The sequence below is a fragment of the Chanodichthys erythropterus genome, chromosome 23 (genome assembly GCF_024489055.1).
Source record: "Chanodichthys erythropterus isolate Z2021 chromosome 23, ASM2448905v1, whole genome shotgun sequence".
Taxonomy (NCBI): Eukaryota; Metazoa; Chordata; class Actinopteri; order Cypriniformes; family Xenocyprididae; genus Chanodichthys; species Chanodichthys erythropterus.
In genome coordinates this window covers 13,607,395-13,628,731 of record NC_090243.1, presented here as the reverse complement: position 1 = coordinate 13,628,731, position 21,337 = coordinate 13,607,395, and the positions used below count along the sequence as shown (strand labels likewise).

General features: G+C 34.2%; 1 protein-coding gene across 2 annotated transcripts in view; it reads left to right on the top strand.

Moving 5' to 3' along the window:
• The first annotated feature begins 13,879 nt into the window (after positions 1 to 13,879).
• palmdb (palmdelphin b) overlaps positions 13,880 to 21,337 on the top strand; it is a 30,479-nt gene continuing 23,021 nt past the window's right edge. Inside the window, exon 1 of one of the 2 annotated variants that reach the window (XM_067377606.1) lies at positions 13,880 to 14,068. The gene's annotated coding sequence lies outside the window, so the exon portion shown is untranslated. The remainder of the gene's footprint in view (positions 14,069 to 21,337) is intronic. The other variant, XM_067377608.1, reaches the window with a different exon arrangement.

Here is a 21,337-nt window from a genome sequence, read left to right as displayed (position 1 = left end):
ACTATTTTATCCTACATGTTATTTACATTATAAAACAATGTTAATAACAATAACAATCATAATGACTTCATTTTGTAATCATACATGCCTCTTTGCCAGCTTTGTAGTTTAATCGATTGTATAATTTTTTTTGTCATGCTTAATGTGTTCATAATCATTTAATACTATAAAATGCTGCAAACAAAATTAAACGCATTATCAAGTATACATAATTTCACGTATTTATCATTTTTATTAAAGTTGTTAGAAACTCTCACGCTCACAGATTTCATGGTCTTTGAGCACCCTCAGGCGACCGTTATGATTTGAATATGCTACCTACCTAACAATTTTTTTTAAATCATTCACTAAATTATCATCTTTTAAAGTTTAACGAGTTAACAGTGCCACAAATTATTAAAACACATTGCTGTTAGTAAAACACATTAAAATGATTTAATGTCTACATAATATTTTAAATAATATTTGTATTAATATAATTTCATTTTTTTAATTCATCTATATAATAATGTTCCCTACATTTTAGAAGGTTTTATTCAAGTAGTGATTAATAAAAAAAAAAAAAGTAAAAAAAAAAAGGTTAAAAAAATTGGATTTTGGGAAATAGTGCTTCAGCAAGTGTACATCGAATATACACTCGAAATCAGAGAGAATTGTGGGTATAAAGTAGTGAACGAATGTAGGGAATGAAGTCGTTCACTCAGAATTCGGACACCACTACAAAATGGCCGACACCCGATATAGTGGACTACATAGTGGATAGGGAGCGGTTTCAGACACAGCTAATGTCATTGCTCCCTATGATGGGCTCACTGAGCCATCGGATTTCAACTAAAATATCTTAATTTGTGTTCCGAAGATTAACAAAGGTCTTACTGGTGTAGAACGTCATGAGGGTGAGTAATAAATGACAGAATTTTCATTTTTGGGTGAACTAACCCTTTAAGTAAATGTTTATATTTATATCTTGAAAGATAAATATACTAGGTGGTAAGACAATTTGGTAAAACTTTATAATAAAGTGTCATTGTAGGATGTGTATGTTGGGGGATGGGGGGTGTTTAGGTGAAACTAGGTAGTGGGGCCCCCAAAATGTTAGGACCTGTTGTGCCGAATTTTGACCCTCTGCCAAATTACTACCCCCCTCGTTGAAGTCGCTTCCTATAATAATATATTATAATATAATAATCTGGCAGGGGTCAAAATTTGGCACAACAACGGCCCTGCTGTGATGGCTAGTTAGTGTGTGCTGATAGATCGGTGGTCTGTTAGTTCTTTTGAGTGAATCAATTTTTAGACGTTCATATGTCGCCACCTGCTGTCTTAATTGTGCAATCTACAGAAAAAGTCTTCAGGTGAACAGAATCGAAAGATTCAAATCCCTGGGATAAAATTCCCACTACATACTGTTCTTCTGGGATGTGTAACAGTTTGGTAATTGAAGTAATGGACAGTTATGCTCCGTCCATTGAGTGGAATCGACTCCAATGCCTCCAAATCGATGAATCAATTATTTTTGGAATCGAATCTCAGTTCTACCTGGCCACCATCCACAGCATCTTTGCGGCGGGCTTTTTGCACAGGCAAGCACCATCCATTCATCACTCGCATTTTGCTCAGAAATACAAGCTGTAGTTATTTTTGTTAGAACATAGAAATGTTCGTGTTCTGCTCGTCTCACTCCAGGGTTTTCTGGGTGCCATGGCAACAGAAACAGTACCTGTATCGAGAACTGGGCTGCAGCTGACAGCTGGGTCGTTGTAGGATTTCATGATCATATAAAACATAATAACACAATAAAGAACATGTGTCAAACGTTATATGTACATGTGCCATTGTGACTCATAATGCTATTCATATGTTCCTGTGTCTTTTTCAGGAAGCTTTACACATAAGATGCATATTGGAAACATGGGGGAAACTGCTCTGAAATATACACAAAAAAGGTACTTAATGAGTTTATCATATGTGACTTCCAGCCAAAGGCATTTGAAAGAAGACACAGATTTAAAGGATACGTGTATTGATCTGAATGTCTACCGCAAACTTAAGGTTTTTCATGCAAAGCTCACAGTAAAGGTCAACTCTTTTTCACGCCCACATATATGGATTCAAGGGTTCCAGCACTATAATTTCATAATATGAACACTATTAGAAATGCTGTAGTGAATGTAAGCAGATTGATCTCCCTGCAGGCCAAAAGAAGTGCTTATTGGTTGCACAGTGAAATCTATGTAGATATGTATTGCTTTTTCTGAAAGAAATTATTATTTTATTCAGTAGCAAGGATGCATTCATTTGATCAAAAGTGACAATAAAAACATTTATTGTTTAATAAGAAATATTTCTATTAATTATTTATCAAAGAATCCCGAAAAAGTAGCACAGTTTCCACAAAAATATTGATAATAATACCAACTTTGATTATAATAATAAGAAATGTTTCTCGAGCATCAAATCTGCATATCCGAATGATTTCTGAAGGATCATGTGACACTGAAAACTGGAGTAATGATGCTGAAAATTCAGCTTTGCATCAAAGGAATTAATCACATTTTAAAACATATTTAAATAAAAAACTAGTCTGAATTGTAATAATATTTTATTACTGTTTTATACTGTATCAACCACGGTGAGCATAAGAGACTTCTTCCGAAAACATTAAAAATCTTCCCGAATCCAAATTTTTAAACAGTTACTGTGAGCATAAAGAACTACATTTCTATAATCTAATCAAAAGTACCATTGAAATGTGTTCTCGTTTGTGACTGACAGTTCAGTGAGATCAGGAGAGCATTGTGGGATGTTGGTGTGTTGTGGGTGGGGGATCAGAGTCACTCCAGTGCTCTGACAGCCTCTTTGTCTTACTGATGAGGAAAAGACACTCTAATGGATCAGAGGAAGCCACTTCAGTTTTACCACTCGCTGCATCCACTCAGAACAGGGCCTCAATATATAACACTGAGATTGAGTCTGCAGACTGTAAAAGATCTATCTATTCATCCGTCTGTCTATCTATCTATCTATCTACAGTGCTCAGTGTAAATGAGTACACCCCCTTTGAAAAGTAACATATTAAACCCAATGAAATGCAAAAAGAATTTCCAAAATGTTGACAAGACTAAGTTTAATATAACATCTGTTTAACGTATAACATGAAAATAAGGTTAATAATATAACTTAGATTACACATTTTTCCGTTTTACTCAAATTAGGGTGATGAAAAATGAGTACAACCCAAAACACAAAATACTGTATCTAGTACTTTGTATGGCCTCCATGATTTTTAAAGGTGCCCTAGAATGTTTTTTTCACAAGATGTAATGTAAGTCTAAGGTGTCCCCTGAATGTGTCTGTGAAGTTTCAGCTTAAAATACCCCATAGATTTTTTAAATTAATTTTTTTAACTGCCTATTTTGGGGCATCATTAAATAATATGCGCCGATTCAGGCTGCAGCCCCTTTAAATCCTTGCACTCCCTGCCCCCGAGCTCTCGACTATAAAACAGTGCACAAACAAAGTTCACAGCTAATATAACCCTCAAATGGATCTTTACAAAGTGTTTGTCATGCATACTGCATGCATGCTAATGCTACACTGTTGGAGAGATTTATAAAGAATGAAGTTGTGTTTATAAATTATACAGACTGCAAGTGTTTAATAATGAAAATAACGACAGTCTTGTCTCCGTGAATACAGTAATAAACGATGGTAACTTAAACCACATTTAACAGTACATTAGCAACATGCTAACGAAACATTTAGAAAGATAATTTACAAATATCACTAAAAATATCATAATATCATGGATCATGTCAGTTATTATTGCTCCATCTGCCATTTTTCGCTGTTGTTCTTGCTTGCTTACCTAGTCTGATGATTCAGCTGTGCACAGCTCCAGACGTTAATACTGCCTGCCCTTGTCTAATGCTTTGAACATGAGCTGGCATATGCAAATATTGGGGCGTACAACCCGACTGTTACGTAACAGTCGGTGTTATGTTGAGATTCGCCTGTTCTTCGGAGGTCTTTTAAACAAATGAGATTTATATAAGAAGGAGCGCTGTAAAAAAAAAAACTGTCAAATTTACGGTAAAATACCGGCAGCTGTGGTTGCCAGGAATATACCGTGAAAAAAATGTGGAATCTGTAAAAGACAATACGGTATACTGGTTTTGTAACCCTAAATTTTACAGTAGTCTTATTTTTTTTTTTACCAAAATCATGGTAGAAAAGAACAAATATATTTGTCAATTATACAGTAATTTTATGTAAAAAAATGCAACTTTCCATAGCTTTTTATGGATATTTGCAGTAAAAAAACAAGTTATAATATAATAATATATACAGTAATTTGTTGTTAATTTAACAGTAATACAACTCACAACTAAAAAATCGCAGTACAATTTACAGCAAAAAAGGTATTTCATTAACTGATATAATGTTAATTTACCAACCTAATGAAGTACTAATATCTGTTTTGTACCTTTATAATACACTGACAGTCACCAAACACAGTGGTGATAAGTCACATGATGAATCAAAGTTCATCACAAGCAGATTTTCCACAAGTTGAGAAGGACAACACTAACATATAGACACAGTGCACACAGTGTCATTCACACACACACTAAACACCATCATGATAACATGCATGAAATTTAAAAAATGCAATAAACATTAATTTAACAACATTAGATGTAACATAAAACCCTAATGTACATAACTGATTAGAAAAAAAAAGAGAAAAACTAAGAAGAAACAGAGTTATTTCAACGAAAATATGTAAAATGTGAAGTGTCAATCAGGGAATTGTGGGAATGTTAATTTATGGTTTTTCACTGCAACATTTACAATAAATTGTTATTTTTCACTTCCAAAAACTGTGAATTTAATGGTATTTTACCATAAAATTACATTAAATGTACCATTAGATTTATCACAGTTATTCACCGTATATAGTATGGAAACTTTCTGTAAACCAATTAATAGTTTTTCACCGCAGCATTTTTACAGTCTATTACTGTTAAAATCACTGTCATTTTTTACAGTGTAGGATAGACCCTATTATGGTAAACACAGTGAAATTGTATAACAAATTACAGCATTTTATTTTGACCAGATACATTTTACTGTAAATTCCTGGCAACCACAGCTGCCAGTATTTTACCACTAAAAATACAGTACAATATGAGGAACATAAATACGTTACTGTACATTTTACATTTGCAACCGCTAAATATAGAAAAATCTAAAGATGCTCATATATAACCAAGGTAGTGAATATTACTGATAAACAATGAGAAAATTTGACATACCATTTGAAAACAGACTAAAAAAAAAAAACATGGCCTGAAATAATAAATAGGCATTCACATAATAAATCGTGTTTGTTTCTAAATAATCTGTATGTGAAGAGTTCAGATGCAAAAGCCTCTAAGTGCCATCTGAATTTCTTCTAGAATGATCATTTTTATAAAGCAAAATCCCCAGTGTTAAATTAACACCCAAAGTGAATATATGAGTCCATCTTACCGGGTGTTAAAAAGTAACACTGAAGCAGTGTTAAAGTTAATGAGATAATTGATTGATGATTGAGTGATGATTGACAATTAGTTGAGACACCTGATGATAATAAGCAGAATCACTGAAGAAAAAACAAGAGAAAAAGAGAGAGACACAACATCTACAACTGACTTCCAGCCATTAAACATTATTACACTTATTATTAACCAGTTTGATTTGATTTCTGTCATACATCAACAAACGTTCTTACTGAGAATGAACAGATGTTTAGATGTTAATGTTTGAATGAAAGTTTAGTTTGAAGTCACCATGATGGTGAAAAGCATTTCCTTTAGTTGGGCTCTTGACTCTATTAACATTAATTTATCTCTGGCTGCTCCAACTTTGTGTTTGTAAAGCACATTTGTTATGGCCAGAGAATCTGGGAAGTGTTTCCCAATAGAGCTGAAGTTGATCAATTAAGGTTTACTATGCTTTGGGAATCACAATCATAATGGTTTTGAATTGAAAATGACTTTCTCTTTGTGAAATGATCAGAATCATTGGTGACATCCAATATTGTCAGTCATATAGATGTTACATTATTTTTTTTCTAGTAAACCTGTTACCACTTGAAATCTAGAAGAGCTTTTATAATCTGAAGAACAGAAAAAGAAAAAAAACCCCACACACATCAAGAATCAGCACATGACTCTCAACAATGGTGACAATCAAACAAAGTGCTTCATGTTGCAGTGCATGATGGGAGCCACCAATCAAAACTCATCCATGAATAAATTATGCAGCTGAATCGTCCTGTAATTTTCGTAGATTGTTCATGTTTGCTTTATTTTTCTGTTGTTTTGTTGTGACAGTAGCTTGTTTTGTGATGTTCAGAGTTGATCTGTTTGTCAGTATTTTGTATTTATTTATTGTCACCGTTCTTGAGAATCATATGCTGATTCTTGATGTCTGTGTGTGTGTTTTTTTTATTGAGTCTTCAGATTAGAAAAGCTCTTCTGAATTTCAAGTGGTAACACATTTACTGAAAAGAAATAAAATAATATCTATTTGACCATCAAAACTGGATGTCACCAATGAATCTGGCCATTTCACACAGATAGAATACAATCATCAAATCAAAACCATCATGACTGTGATTCCAAAAGCATTGTAAACCTATATTGATCAACTTCAGCTCTATTGGGAAACACATCCCAGATTCTCTGGCCATAACAAATGTGCTTTACAAACACAAAGTTGGAGCAGCCAGAGATAAATTAATGTTAATAGAGTCAAGAGCCCAACTAAAGGAAATGCTTTTCACCATCATGGTGACTTCAAACTAAACTTTCATTCAAACATTAACATCTAAACATCTGTTCATTCTCAGTAAGAACGTTTGTTGATGTATGACAGAAATCAAATCAAACTGGTTAATAATAAGTGTAATAATGTTTAATGGCTGGAAGTCAGTTGTAGTTGTTGTGTCTCTCTCTTTTTCTCTTGTTGTTTCTTCAGTGATTCTGCTTATTATCATCAGGTGTCTCCACTAATTGTCAATCATCACTCAATTATCAATCAATTATCTCATTAACTTTAACACTGATTCAGTGTTACTTTTTAACACCCAGTAAGATGGACTCTTATGTTCACTTTAGGTGTTAATTTAACACTGGGGATTTTGCTGTGGTATAGTTAAGTACTTTCACTTAAATGACAATTAATAGGTAATTTGCATTGCCATTTAAGTGAAATTTTTGAACTTAAATATACAAGCTTGATAAAAATGATAATTCTAGAAGAAAATTTCAGATGGCACTTAGAGGCTTTTGCATCTGAGCTCTTCGTGTATTAATCATGTTGATAGGCCCTATAAAACAAATATTACATATTAATCATGTCAATTTCCTGTATCTGTTATTGACGTCCAAATGATGTCCAAAAAAATTACCCCGTTCAAAGGTCAAATGTTGAACGTCAAGATGACGTCCAAGTTGGGTCATGGTTGGACGTCCAAATAGTGGACCTGTATAATTGACAAATATTTTAAATTTTTTTCTACCATGATTTTGGTAAAAAAAAATATGTTGTCTACTGTAAAATTTAGGGTTACAAATCCAGTATACCGTATTGTCTTTTACAGATTAAAAATCTACAGATTTATACTGTGAATTCCAATGTGCACAACCCCAAAAGATGTAGTTTTACTCAAATAATACCATAAAATGTAAGGTTTTTAGACATTTTCAACATTACAATATTTAATTGTAAAATGTATGCATATTTATTTGTTTTCACAGAAAATATTTATAATTTCAACATTTTATTACAGTAAAAAACAAAGTTTTATCCAGTCTCACAATTAACGGTTATTCAATCTATTTAATACAGTAAAAGGAAGTTTTTGGTTTTACACTCCATTACCGTTGGAATTTGACGGTGTTTTGCTGTATATTTTACTGACTTTTTTACAGTGAGGAAACAATGGAGTTTGATTTCCATGTTCTGAACTTTTGTTATTTAACTATGCCAAAATAAATTCAATTTTTAATTCTAGCGCACCTTTAAAGATCTATCTATCTATCTATCTATCTATCTATCTATCTATCTATCTATCTATCTATCTATCTATCTATCTATCTATCTATCTATCTATCTATCTATCTATCTATCTATCTATCTATCTATCTATCTATATATCTATCTATCTATCTATCTGTTGTTCATTCGTCCTGTTGTTCTATGTCATTCACAAAAGAGTTTACTGATCTCTCTTCCTCTTTTCCCCCTCTCCTCTCTATTGCTCTCCTGCAGGGTTGTGAAAGAGAGGCTATCTACCTGAGCCAACAAACAAACATTGACTGGTGCTTCAAAGACATCAAGCTGTCATTCAGGGGTTCAGCCGAATTGAATCCTCAACATCAGAACTGCATCTGGAACTGACACATTCATAAAAAGGTCTGTGTTTCTCAGGTGTTCAAATAGATGTTCAGTTTTGTTTTTCTTTTTTTTTTTTATGGTTTGAATTCTTATCCTCTCTTATGACAGACTGTGTGTAGGCAGCTTGGCTCCATAATTTACAGGCTGCTCAGGACAGCGTTCTGGTGACAGATCCGCTCTGGGTTTCTGTTCATTAGAGGGCCAGCGGGAATGTGGCAGGCTGCGATGGTGTTGTACAAGGCGTAGCCGGCAGTAATGTCCCACATTTCTGTGTTCACCCTGCAAGCTGTCCCCTTGGTGTTCGTGTGTGTGTGTGCATGCGCATTACAAAATATATTGTTGTAAATCAGAATCCTGTACCATTATGGTTTTCAGACATGGCACTATGGCAATAGTTTCTTTGGTAGTATCTGAAGTACCTTAGAGAGTACCATATAAATACCATGGTATGTGTACAGTACTAATTGAAATATCAAAGTCTATCATAAAAACATTGATGTTCACTATTATCACTTACAGCAAGTACCATAGTAACTTTTCCATATATATATATATATATATATGGAAAAGTTACTATGGTACTTGCTGTAAGTGATAATAGTGAACATCAATGTAATACCTGGTATATAAATAATATAGTAATCTTTTAGTCACTAACTAAAGGTACCATGGTACTACTACCATGGTATTTTGGACATGGTACTGTGGTACTTCCATTATTTTTTGGAACATGTTCCATGGTAATACTATTAATATTCTTGGAAGTATGTAAATAACATGGATTTCAGTACCATGGTGTATTTCAAAGTACCATAGTATTACCATCCAACACCATCACTTTACCATGGTACAGCCACAGTATTATTTTGTAAGCATGGCTAACACCAAGTAGGAGTACCATTTTAAATACCATGGTATACAACTTTGGTAATCATTCTGTATGTTTCTACATATCAAAGTGCCATGGTACTACAATCAGATATTGTCATACCATGGTATTTTTGGGTTATAAGTTGCAGGCGATCTCTATTATGCGGTTTCCTTCAGCATAAGGCGTTTTGTTTGTGTTGTGTTTTTACAGTATGAGGTACAGGTACAGGAGCTGATGGTTTGGAATCTCATGCAGTGCAGACTTTCCCGTGTGCTGTGCGGTCTATCTTTAGCACACTAGGACCAAATAACTTGGCATGGGTTCAGCCCGTTGCCATGGACACTTTTGTACAAGCTCCAGGCTGCTGATTCGTGAATGTAGAGTGAAAGCACGTGCCACACAGCACAGCAGATCACAAAATCTAGCACACACATTTGCCTATGTAGACATCAGGATTTACGGCCGATCAAAACATCCATGGGGCCAGATGAGCTACACCAGATATCTGCATTATTTAATTTAATTTCACAAATGCGGCATAATTTAACACATGAACTGCAATGTGCGATTTGATTAATCTGGGTAATAATGAGAAATGGGATTCCTGCCGGGGGGCAGAACAATATAGCAATAATGAGCACTGAGCTCATCAAGATAATTACAATAAGAATGGTCATGGGGATTTGTGTTGTCTACCAGGAGCAAAAAGACAACAGTCCCAGAACAGCTATATTAATCTAGGAAAACTTGCATTAAAGCAGGGAGTAAAGTTGTATCTAGGCACCAGAATATCATATATCACTACCGCACTCACTTAGAACATCCTAGCAACTACATAGCAATTTGCTGAAACATTCAAAACACCTTAGCCATAGATATATACATAGATGCCTCATTAGCAGCTGTCTCTATGGGCTGCTATACGTACTGTATACTGTAAGCCATCCACCATATTGGAATGGTCAAAGCCGGTCTGTGAACATTTGAGAGCAAGTTGACTGAGCGTCTGCAACCGCTTAAACTTCAGCAGATGATTTTGATAAACTAACACTATACAACAAGATGAAGGCGTCCACTAGCACGACATAAAAAGTTACCATAGTAAAAGTAAAAACATTAAAAAGTACCATATTAAAGACCTGTAATATTGAGTTAATACACTCTTAGCCCGGATTTTATATTTACATAAAAATATAATTACAATATACTTAAAATATTTAAGTTTGGTTGCATTACTTATAAAATATAAGTAAATTCTACTAATTTGTGGGTGTATTTGAATGTGTTAATAAATGTAAGTTAAATGCACTTAAATTATGAAGTTTTTCTCCTGACCACGCCTCCTACACACTGGTTTGCGGCAGGTAATGACGCCATTTTGTCATGGTGTGTGTGAATTCAAGGAGCTGTTGATGAGCAGTTGGAACATTTGTTTTGGCTGTTCTACAGACATTTTTTCCTAACATTTGCCTTTTTATAGTTTTTCACCAAAGGAGAAAATCACAATTTTTAAGTTACCATCATCGAGGGTCAGGGTTAGTTTTAGTTGAGCTCTTGACCCTTAACATTTTAGTATTAGATTTTGTTTGGGCAGTTTTAACTGCATTAAAACCAACCAGACAAGCAAAGTTAAAAGATGATCAGGTGATGTTGGTTATGTTTTCACATAATCATTATTTGATCTGGATCACTGAACTCATTTAGAGTCCAATCTCTGAGTTAGATTTACATTATTGATTACAGCAGCACTGTACACTGTGTTTCTACAGCGGAGGATCAACTTCTACAATACAATTTTTTTTTTAAAAAGTTGTCCTTATCACAAAAAAAAAATAAAAAATTTATATTTTAGGCACACACAGACATCAAGAATCAGCCTGTGAATCTCAACGACGGTGACAAGCAACATATTCTGATAAACAGATCAACTCTGAACATTAGAAAACAAGCTACTAAAAAGTCACAGAAAAACAGCAAAATTTAAATAGTGAGAATAAAGAAAATTACTAAGACAATTCAGCTCATAATTTATTCATGCAGCAATGCATGATGGGAGGCATGGATGAATTTTGATTGGTGGCAAGTTAACTTGCTTAGTACATTGAACTTAAATATACTAGTTGTAATAACTACAAAGTAATTAATATTACAAAACATTTTAAGTTAAATGAACTCGAATTATTAAGTTCACATTACTTAATCATTACTTAATTTTTTTAGGGCAACCAGTTTCCTCAAATTTTTTAAGTAAATTCAACTTATCCGGGCTAACAGTGTACATTTAAAAACACACACCAACACATTCTCACCTGTGAAAGGTTATCCCATTTCTTCGGGAATAAAAATCTCACCGGTTTCACAGCCAGAATCTGCACAATGTTGTACCATCATTGATTTTTCCAAGATGGCGGGCATGCCGACGTGTCTGGAGCAGTCAATGTGGAATCTACTTATACATATCTATGACCTTAGCAACCACATAGCAACGCCCTGGCACCCATCCATAACTGTATTGCTATGCAGTGTTCTGAAGGTTTTTAGAATGTTTCTATTTTGTTACTATGTTGTTCTGGTGGTTGCTAGGGTCGTAGATTTTGTGATGGGGATTTAAGTAGGCTACCTGTCCTACAGCAAATAGGCAACACGTTCAGAACAGAGATATTAAACTAGGAAAAAAAGAAGACTTACATTTAAGGAGGGAGCCAAGCTGTATAGGGACCAGAATATCCAGGATCACCCTAGAAACCACTCAGAACATTCTAGCAACTGCTGAGCAATGTGCTTAAACACTCTGAACACATTAGCAACCGCATGTTAAACTAGAAAAAGTGGACTTTTAAGAAAGGAGCCAAGCTGTATCTAGGGACAAGAATATATATCACCTTGGCAACCACTTAGAACATCCTAGAACACAACTAGAATTGTTCATTGCTTGATGTATTCCTGATTTGTATGTTGCTTTGAATAAAAGCATCTGCTAAATTAATAAATGTAAATGTAGCAACTGCATAGCAATGTGCTAAAAACACTCAGAATACCTTAGCAACCTCATAGCAACTCTATGGAAACCACCCATAACTAATGTACATTGCTATGCAGTTATAGGGAGATCTATGATATTCTGATCCCTAGATATGGCTTGTCCACCTTCATAGCAACACCCAGGCAACAACCCACAACTATGTTCCTATGCGGTTACTAAGGTATTCAGAGAAAGTTTAGAATGTTTCTTTTTAGTTGCTATGTTGGTAGTTGCTAGGGTTATTTATGATGGCTCCCTTCTTAAATCTAAGTTCATGGGAGATTTTGCCTGTTGAAATGTCCGATCACTCAGAAATATTGAGCACAATGTTGAGCTCCACCTGCGAGGTGCACCGGACTTGGGTTTCTCACGGAGGAGCTCCGGAAGCATAAAAGGAGGAGCGGCGACAATGAAGGATGAGAGAGGCCCAGGCCTGGATATTATTTTATGTTTTATTATGTTCGTTTGGTCGGCAAATGTCCGCGAGGGTCTGCCGGCATTACTTTCATTTTGTATTTCTTTATTTTGAATTAAAGTTATGTTTCCCGCCTCCTTCTTCCTTATCTACGAACTTTGTTACATTCATATTTGTAGCACTCAGCTAAAATCACTCAGAACACATTAGCAACTGCATAGCAACACCCTGGCAACCATCAGCAACTCTTTTGTTATGCTGTTGCTAGGGTTTTTGACTGTTTTAAGGACTTTGCTACGCAGTTATTAAGATGTTCTAAGTGGTTAATAATAGGGTGTTGCTATGTGGTTGCTAGAGTATTCCGAGCGCTTAAAAACATTTCACCTAGATGATATGTTGTTCTGGTGGTTGCTAGGGTGATCTGTGATATTCTGGTCCCTAGATACAGCTCCTAAAATGTAAAGTCATGCTCATGCCCCATTGAACTGGATAAAAATAGGATAAAAATGATCAGAAAATCTGATTGCTTAGAAATATACAGTGTCTCTCCTCAAAAAGCCACATTTGAGGTATCATTCATATTTGTAGAGTGAAATGTCCAGGATGCCAAATGTTTAATGCCTAAGCTGTGCAAAATATGTTATTACAATGAATTTACACAGACCTTGTTCACAAAATCTGTGCTGTGAGGGGAAACTCTGTAATTTGAATATCACTACTGTGACATGAAAGTGAGAGGGATATAAAGAGAAACAGATGAAATATTACCATCTTAGCAGGGGGTAGTTCCCTACAATGCACACATACACACTCGACAAAGCCCTAGATAAAACCGGAGTGTTTGCGAAACCTTTGAGCAGTTTTTTTTTAACTACTTTTGGAGAGGAGTAATTTAGCAAATTGTGTGTCAGCATGTTCATGTAAGGGAAACAACAGCTGATCTGTGTGTGTGTGTGTGTGTGTGTAGGCACATTGTGTTGCAGTTGTACGTGGGCTAACACATGGTAGAGCAGCCCAGCTCTGACAGCCCGAGAGCGGAGAGAGAGAGGATGAGGAAGAGGGAGGGGGATAGAGATAGAGAGTGATAGCATGACAGAAAGCGAGAGAATCGGAGAGTTAAAGAGAGAGAGAGACAGAGAAAGGGGGCAGCCTGCCAGTGAATGGTAACACAGGATCAACCCTCAGCCTACGGTACCTGCACTTGGACACACACACACACACACTCGTTACACACTCATGCAAGCATGCTGGACAGAACAGACTGAATTCCGGTCAGCGCTTCCCAACTAAAACCAACATCAGAAGATAACTGGTGAGTATTGCTCCCTTCCTTTTGTTAGTGATTGTGTCTAAATAATAGCTGTTTAGTGTTATTCAGCTTAATAAATGTTATTTGCTGCCTGTCACTTAACAATCTGATAGTACTTGGAAGACTTATGTGTGGTGAACTGGTTAGTTCAGTTGTTTTATCTGCCTATAGGAAAGTAACTGTATGTTTTTGTTGTGTTCAGTGTGAAAAAAGAGTGTGGGGTTCAGTGATTTGTAAGCCTTTAATTCCTTTAAGCTTGCTGCTTTTTTACCCGCTGTCCTGGCTGGACGGCGGTAGGTCCGTAAAGCCTTTGTCAACTGATTTAATGGGGTCTGACTTTTAGACCGCCACAGTTTGCTGTTGTGTGTCAAGGCTTATGGCGTCATTGTGATGGCATCACCTTAGCCGGGGACACCCTCTCTCTCAACTCACCACACCACACAGAGTGACAGGAAGTCTTGTATAGTCTCATACCTGCGAACGGTACACACACAAATGGAGAACCATGAGGGGGGAGAGAGAGGCTGTGCTTCTTTCTTCCACCCACATATATGAATCAGACTGTATGTGAATATTCTAGCACACCACTTCCATACGCATATGACTTAGTCTGTTGGTATCTAATGATGAAGGTTACTTCTAAAAGCTTCATACACAGCACTGTTGAATTTTACATTCTGATTGGTTACAAAAAGTGTTAAAGTAATTATAATGTTATTGCAAAATAAATTCTGACAGGGTGATCAGGACCCCATCATGAAGACACATAGACTTGTATCACCCTTAAGTGGTTTATTTTGTGATAATGATTGGGTGAATGTAGAATATCCCCCTCATTTAGGGCTACTTACCAATTTTTTTATAAATAATAATTGTTATAAATCATTGAGTTGAAATTATTTTATTGTATTAGAAGAAAGAGACCACAGTGTGATATGAGAAAGATGAAAGTAGCATACTGTAGCTATGCACACTCAAAAAAAATATTTTTAATATTTAAATTAAAATCTTAAAGTCATAAAATATCTTAAAATCCACCAAAATTATGCATCAAAATTCAGTTTTAACCAATACAGGTTTGTAAATGGCATTGCAACTACATTGACTTTGGCATAAAAAAATCTATTTGGCATTTTTAAATAAATCTAATTTAAAACATTTGTTTAAATAGCCTACTACTTTTGCCAGGATTGTTTTTCTTGAGTTGACTGTTGAGAGGAAATCAGTTGCCAGTAATGGTCAATATAAATGTTTAAGGGTCATTATACATAAATATTTGACAGCAAAATGTTGCAATTGACCAATCAGAATGAAGTATTCCAGAGATTTGTGTAATACTTTTTTTATAATGCAGGGCTTTGATATAGTTCCAAGTTTGTTGACCCCATTACAATGCATATCAATCCAGCATGTTCTTTTTCTGTACTGTTACAAGTTTTGAAATACGATGCAGTTTGGACTGTTTATCAGTGAAATTGGTGGTGTAAAGAATTAGTTCTATACATGAGAGTTTAAGGGTTTAAACTCTGTGTGATGACTTGAGATAAACACGGATGGACTTGTGGAATATTTGGCTTCTCTGTTCAATTATTGAAAATTGATGCACATTTTGTCATAAATTTTCACCTACATGGAAATGCTTTAAAACATGAAGTGGGCACGTGGATTCTGTTTTCCCACACACCAGGCTGCAGACCCCAGGGATTTGACTGTTAAACCATTAGAGATTAGATTAGAGACTGGAGATTACTAGGTGTCTGTCTCTAGACTGAATCTGAGCAAAATCTCTCTGTCAGACATGTTGGTCACGTCATATGAGGTAGGGAAGGAGATCGGGACGCTACAAGAGCTTGTTTGATCGGTATTATCATGCACCATGAAAACCTTTGATCTCTGATCTGTGACTGTGGCTGAGAGGCTGTTTGCTGTGCAGCAGGATTAGGACATTTTTTAGTTATTGCATTACAGATTTTTAAGTTGAAATGCGATACTATTCAGTGGTATCAGATGGTATTACTGTGGTGCTTTGATATGTACCATGGTACTGTTTGTTTACTATGTTCATATACCCTGGCATTAAAATAGTACTGTGATGTATATCAGAGTATATCACTTATACATATATATATATATATATATATATATATATATATATATATATATATATATATATATATATATATATATATATATAAATATATATAGTTTTTTTTATAGTTTTTCATAGTAATTTTTAAAAAGTACACTGGATTTACTATGAGTTTTGGAAATGCACAATACAATACAGTGAATATACAGGTTTTACATGAAATTATTACCATGAATTCAATTAATTCAGATTCATAGTGTATACAGAGATCCCATGGTCATGTAAAACTGGGTAATATTATTGAATTTAAAAAATCAAAAGTCATTCAAATTAAAAATATGTTAAGTCAAAAAAACAATTCTGTAGAGAATGTTTATTCTTAAATTATATATGTAATATGTAATAAAATTATATTCACTATAGACATTTATGTGACTTTTTAAGATATTAGTTTTCATGACTTGAAAATGTTAGGAAAAACATTCATTATTCACTAAAAATCATGAAAACTAATATTTTATATCAGATATTTTATATCTATAGTGAATATATTTGTAGGGTTAGTTAACTAAAACAAAACAAAAATACTTATATTATTTAAATAAAATAAACATTAACTGAATTAAAATAACACTTTTCAGCTAGTTGCAACGGCAACATTTGTCATTTCCATTTAGTGCAACTTTATGTGCTAAAATAACTAAATAAATAAAACATAAAAATTAATATAGACACATTTCTAAAAAAAACAAAACTTAAAAATGACAAAAATTTAAATAAAAATATAAAAACTAATTCAAAATATTAATAAAAACTATAATGGTATCTCAGTGATACTTCGTAGAAATACATTAATATCTGAAAAACATTTAAAAAATGTGAATTTCACTTTAATGGCAATTAATAGGTCCTTTTCATTGCCATTAAAGTGAAATAACAGAAGAAAATTTCAGATGGCAATTCGAAGTCTTCATATATATATATATATATATGTGTGTGTGTGTGTGTGTGTGTGTGAAGACTTTGAATTGATATATATATATATATATATATATTCAGTGCTCAGCTTGAAAACATTTAATTGGCTAGAAATTGTAGAAATTATAGTAAAAACTAAAAGAACTGTTAAAAATCCTATAATCTTATCATTATGAATAACTGGAAAAATCAGGTGAAAAAAAGGTGGGAACTCCATCATATCATCAACTCATAAGTACTGCAATCTGATTCTATCACTGTACCATGCTGCCACCACAGTACCTTTTTAGGTACCTGCTTGTGAGTCATACAATCAGAGAGATGGAAAGAGAAGATGAGAGGAAGAAAGTAAGTAGTTGGCATTGTCTGTAGGAAGAGGAGGAGGGGGAGGAGAGAGGTGGATGTCTTAACAGCTGATGGGTCTCTGAAATCAGAAGAGTTTGGAGGCCAGCGTTTGCCTGACAGTCCTGCGCTGACAAGTCCAGCTGTGAGACGGACGCTATTTTCTGCTGCAGTACACATCTTAAGCCTGGCAGTGAGAACCAGCGTGGGCAGGACTAACTAGCATGACCTTCTCCTGTTTGTCGCCACACTGCGTACTAATTCCCTCACCGAACCCTGCCAGGCTGCTGTAATCTGAGCTGACTGAAGCAGAGAGGAATGATAATGCATCGGAATTCTGGATGCAGGAATTAGAATTCCAGTTCTGTGGACCTGAAGAGCTTTGGAACATTAAACTGGGAGACATTTATATGCAGCAGCTTGTATGGGTGTATTTGATAGTGTGTATTATATCCTCCCACTCTCAGGCTGGGGCATAATTTATTCAGATTTGTTGCATAAATTAGCTCTATTGTGTGAGCATCTTTCAAACAGTGCACTTACAAAATTAAACAAGTGCAAAACAAATGTTGTAGCTTTCATTAAAAACAAATAAAGTCATTATGAACCACAAAGTATTTCATGTTGTTGCGAGGTATTTTTAGAACAAGGACAGCAGCAGGACAGAGAAAGAGGTCAGATTAAACACAGGTAAATGTCTTCTGAGGCGAGGAGCAGTTTCCTGACTTGCCCTGTATAACCATAATATTACAACTAACCGTGACTGTGAGCTCATTATTTTACCATGAATGAAACTAAGGCTTTCATCATGTCAGCTAAGCAAGTTGGTTGTCCTGCCATCCCTATACCGTGGCAGTATATCGTACATTGACAGTATCAGATAGAAATATTATTGTATACTGTATGGCACTAAATATTGAATATATTATACTATGATATTTTTACGGTACAACAAGGTATGCGACCATGATCAAATTTGGAAGGTTTCTACTGATCTTAAACACAAAAATCTTAAAGGGATAGTTCACTCAAAAATTCACCCAAAAAATTTCTTTCATAATTTACTCACCCTCATACAGAAGAGGATTAGGGCCAAGCAATAATAAAAAATAAAACCATCTCGAGATTAAAGTTGTTAAATTTCGAGAAAAAACTTGTTAAATTTCGAGAAAAAAGTCGAGATAAAATGTTGAGTATAAACTCGTTAAATTACGAGAAAAAACTTGTTAAATTTCGAGAAAAAAGTCGAGATAAAATGTTGAGTATAAACTCGTTAAATTTCGAGAAAAAACTTGTTAAATTTCGAGAAAAAAGTCGAGATAAAATGTTGAGTATAAACTCGTTAAATTACGAGAAAAAACTTGTTAAATTTCGAGAAAAAATTTGAGATAAAATGTTGAGAATAAACTCGTTAAATTACGAGAAAAAAGTCGTTAAATTAGATAAAAAAGTCGTTAAATTACAAGAACAAATTCGTTAAATTATGAGAAAAATGTCGTTAAATTTTGTGAAAAAAGTTTAGGTAAAATGTTGAGAATAAAGTCATTCAATTACGAGAAAAAAGTCGTTAAATTACGAAAACAAATTCGTTAAATTATGAGAAAAATGTCGTTAAATTTCGAGAAAAAAGTCGAAATAAAATGTTGAGAATAAAGTCATTAAATTATGAGAAAAAAGTTGAATTTGTTCTCATAATTTAACAACTTTTTTCTTGTAATTTAATGACTTTATTCTCAACATTTTATCTCGACTTTTTTCTCGAAATTTAACGACATTTTTCTCATAATTTAACGAATTTGTTCTCATAATTTAACAACCTTTTTTCTCGTAATTTAATGACTTTATTCTCAACATTTTATCTCGACTTTTTTCTCGAAATTTAACGACATTTTTCTCATAATTTAACGAATTTGTTCTCATAATTTAACGACCTTTTTTCTCGTAATTGAATGACTTTATTCTCAACATTTTACCTAAACTTTTTTCACAAAATTTAATGAGTTTTTTCTCGTAATTTAACAAGTTTTCGAATCAAAATCATAAACAAATCGAAAGCATGTGAATAGTAATCGAACTGTGAAAATTGTGTCAATACCCAGCCCTAATAATTATACCAATTAATACCAATGCTCGTTTTTTTCTTAGTGCAAAAGTGTATGTGAGGACAAGGACATCTCTGAGTGCACATTCTAACAAAACCTGATGCACTAATATCTGTAAACATCTCTCTCTGCCACTACTTAAGCTGCATCTTAAATTAGTGAGACATCTTGTTAAGTGGTGAGGCATGATGGGTCTCTATCAGTGCACACACTGGTGCCATTAGGGGAAATGTCATTTTTGTTTGTGAGTTCTTGGTTCCTTTGAGAATCTGCAGGGAAACTGACATTATGTGTTAAAGGGCACTAACTGCATTAGATCTCAAAAAAATTGCGCTTGTTTGCTTTGTTGTAGATCTATTTGTTAGATAGCGTCAAGGGTGTCAGTAATGTGTCACCAGGCAGAGGATGGGTGCAATCTGAGCAGGCATTACACTTAGGACAGGATGTTAGTCACATTGCTGTTAGATGGATCCTCATTTGAGACAACACACATCTTCAGGAATGTTGGTTTTTACGAAAGGGACAAGCTTGACATTTTAAACCAAAGGCCACATGTGACAGCGCTTAGCACACTCGGTCCATGTCGCAATGGGCTTTCTACTGTTTGAACTGTTCACCTGTCAGACGGGGCATAGGTCACATTTCAACCAGGGAGAGAGGGGCACAACCAGGAAATACTGATTGACAATTTGAAGTTTTTCAAGAGTTTTAGCCCCATGAAATCTACATTTGTGGCTTTTAGCCCATATCAAGCCATCTATATGCTTATACACTCCTAAAAGTTGACAATCAACTTTTCAATTTTAGAAAAATGTTAAATATCCAGTATCTACTAGGCTATAGAATTATTTTTTACTTCCATTCATTTGTTGTTTTATAGCTTTGATTACTTAAGATGTATTTTGAAAAATTATAGCCTAATAATAAGTATTTCAATATGTCTCACCAAAACTTTCAATAGGAAATATGTTAACATAGGGAAAAAAAAAACTTTTGTGGGTGAAATTTATATTGCACCTGTTTTTTTGGAGCAGATTCATACAGTACGTCATGTTCTGTTTTTGGCCTCAGAGGGCTCTGTCATTCACGTGTGTTTCATAATCGCATGTCGCTATCTGAATGCCATGTAACCTTGCAGACCACCTGTGACAACAGAGTGTGTATCTTGCTGGTCATGTATTTATTTCTGTACAAACGGGATGAGGTCTGTCTACAGTGGGCTATTCTTAACACAACAACATTTGCTTCACAAGCCTAAACATCTGAGAAATGGCCTTGAATGAAATTCAGCATATATGAAATCAATACTGCACCGGACAAATACAAAGCAGATATTTACCGAAATGTCTCTCTGTGTTCAGCTCCGTCTCTTGATAAATAAACTCAAAACTTGATTTTCATGCACCAGAGATTATGTAAAGCTGAAATTAATGTTAAAATACTTTGTCCTTTTCCATTGTATTGTGAAGAGAAAGATTTGACAATAGGGTAACCTGTTTGAAACCTATTTAAATAATTATCATTTAATTTAATAAATGTAAATATGCAAATATTATATTATTAATATGTGGTCTAATATTAATCATTTTTTAATACTTTAAATGCTTATAAATTATTATAATTTATGGAATTATATTTAATTAAACATTTTACAGTATTTTTCAATGAAATATAATTTCAAATAAATATAATTTATTATTAATAATAAGAATTATTATTAATATTAGAATAATAAAAAGTATGTTCTAAAATGTTTTTTTA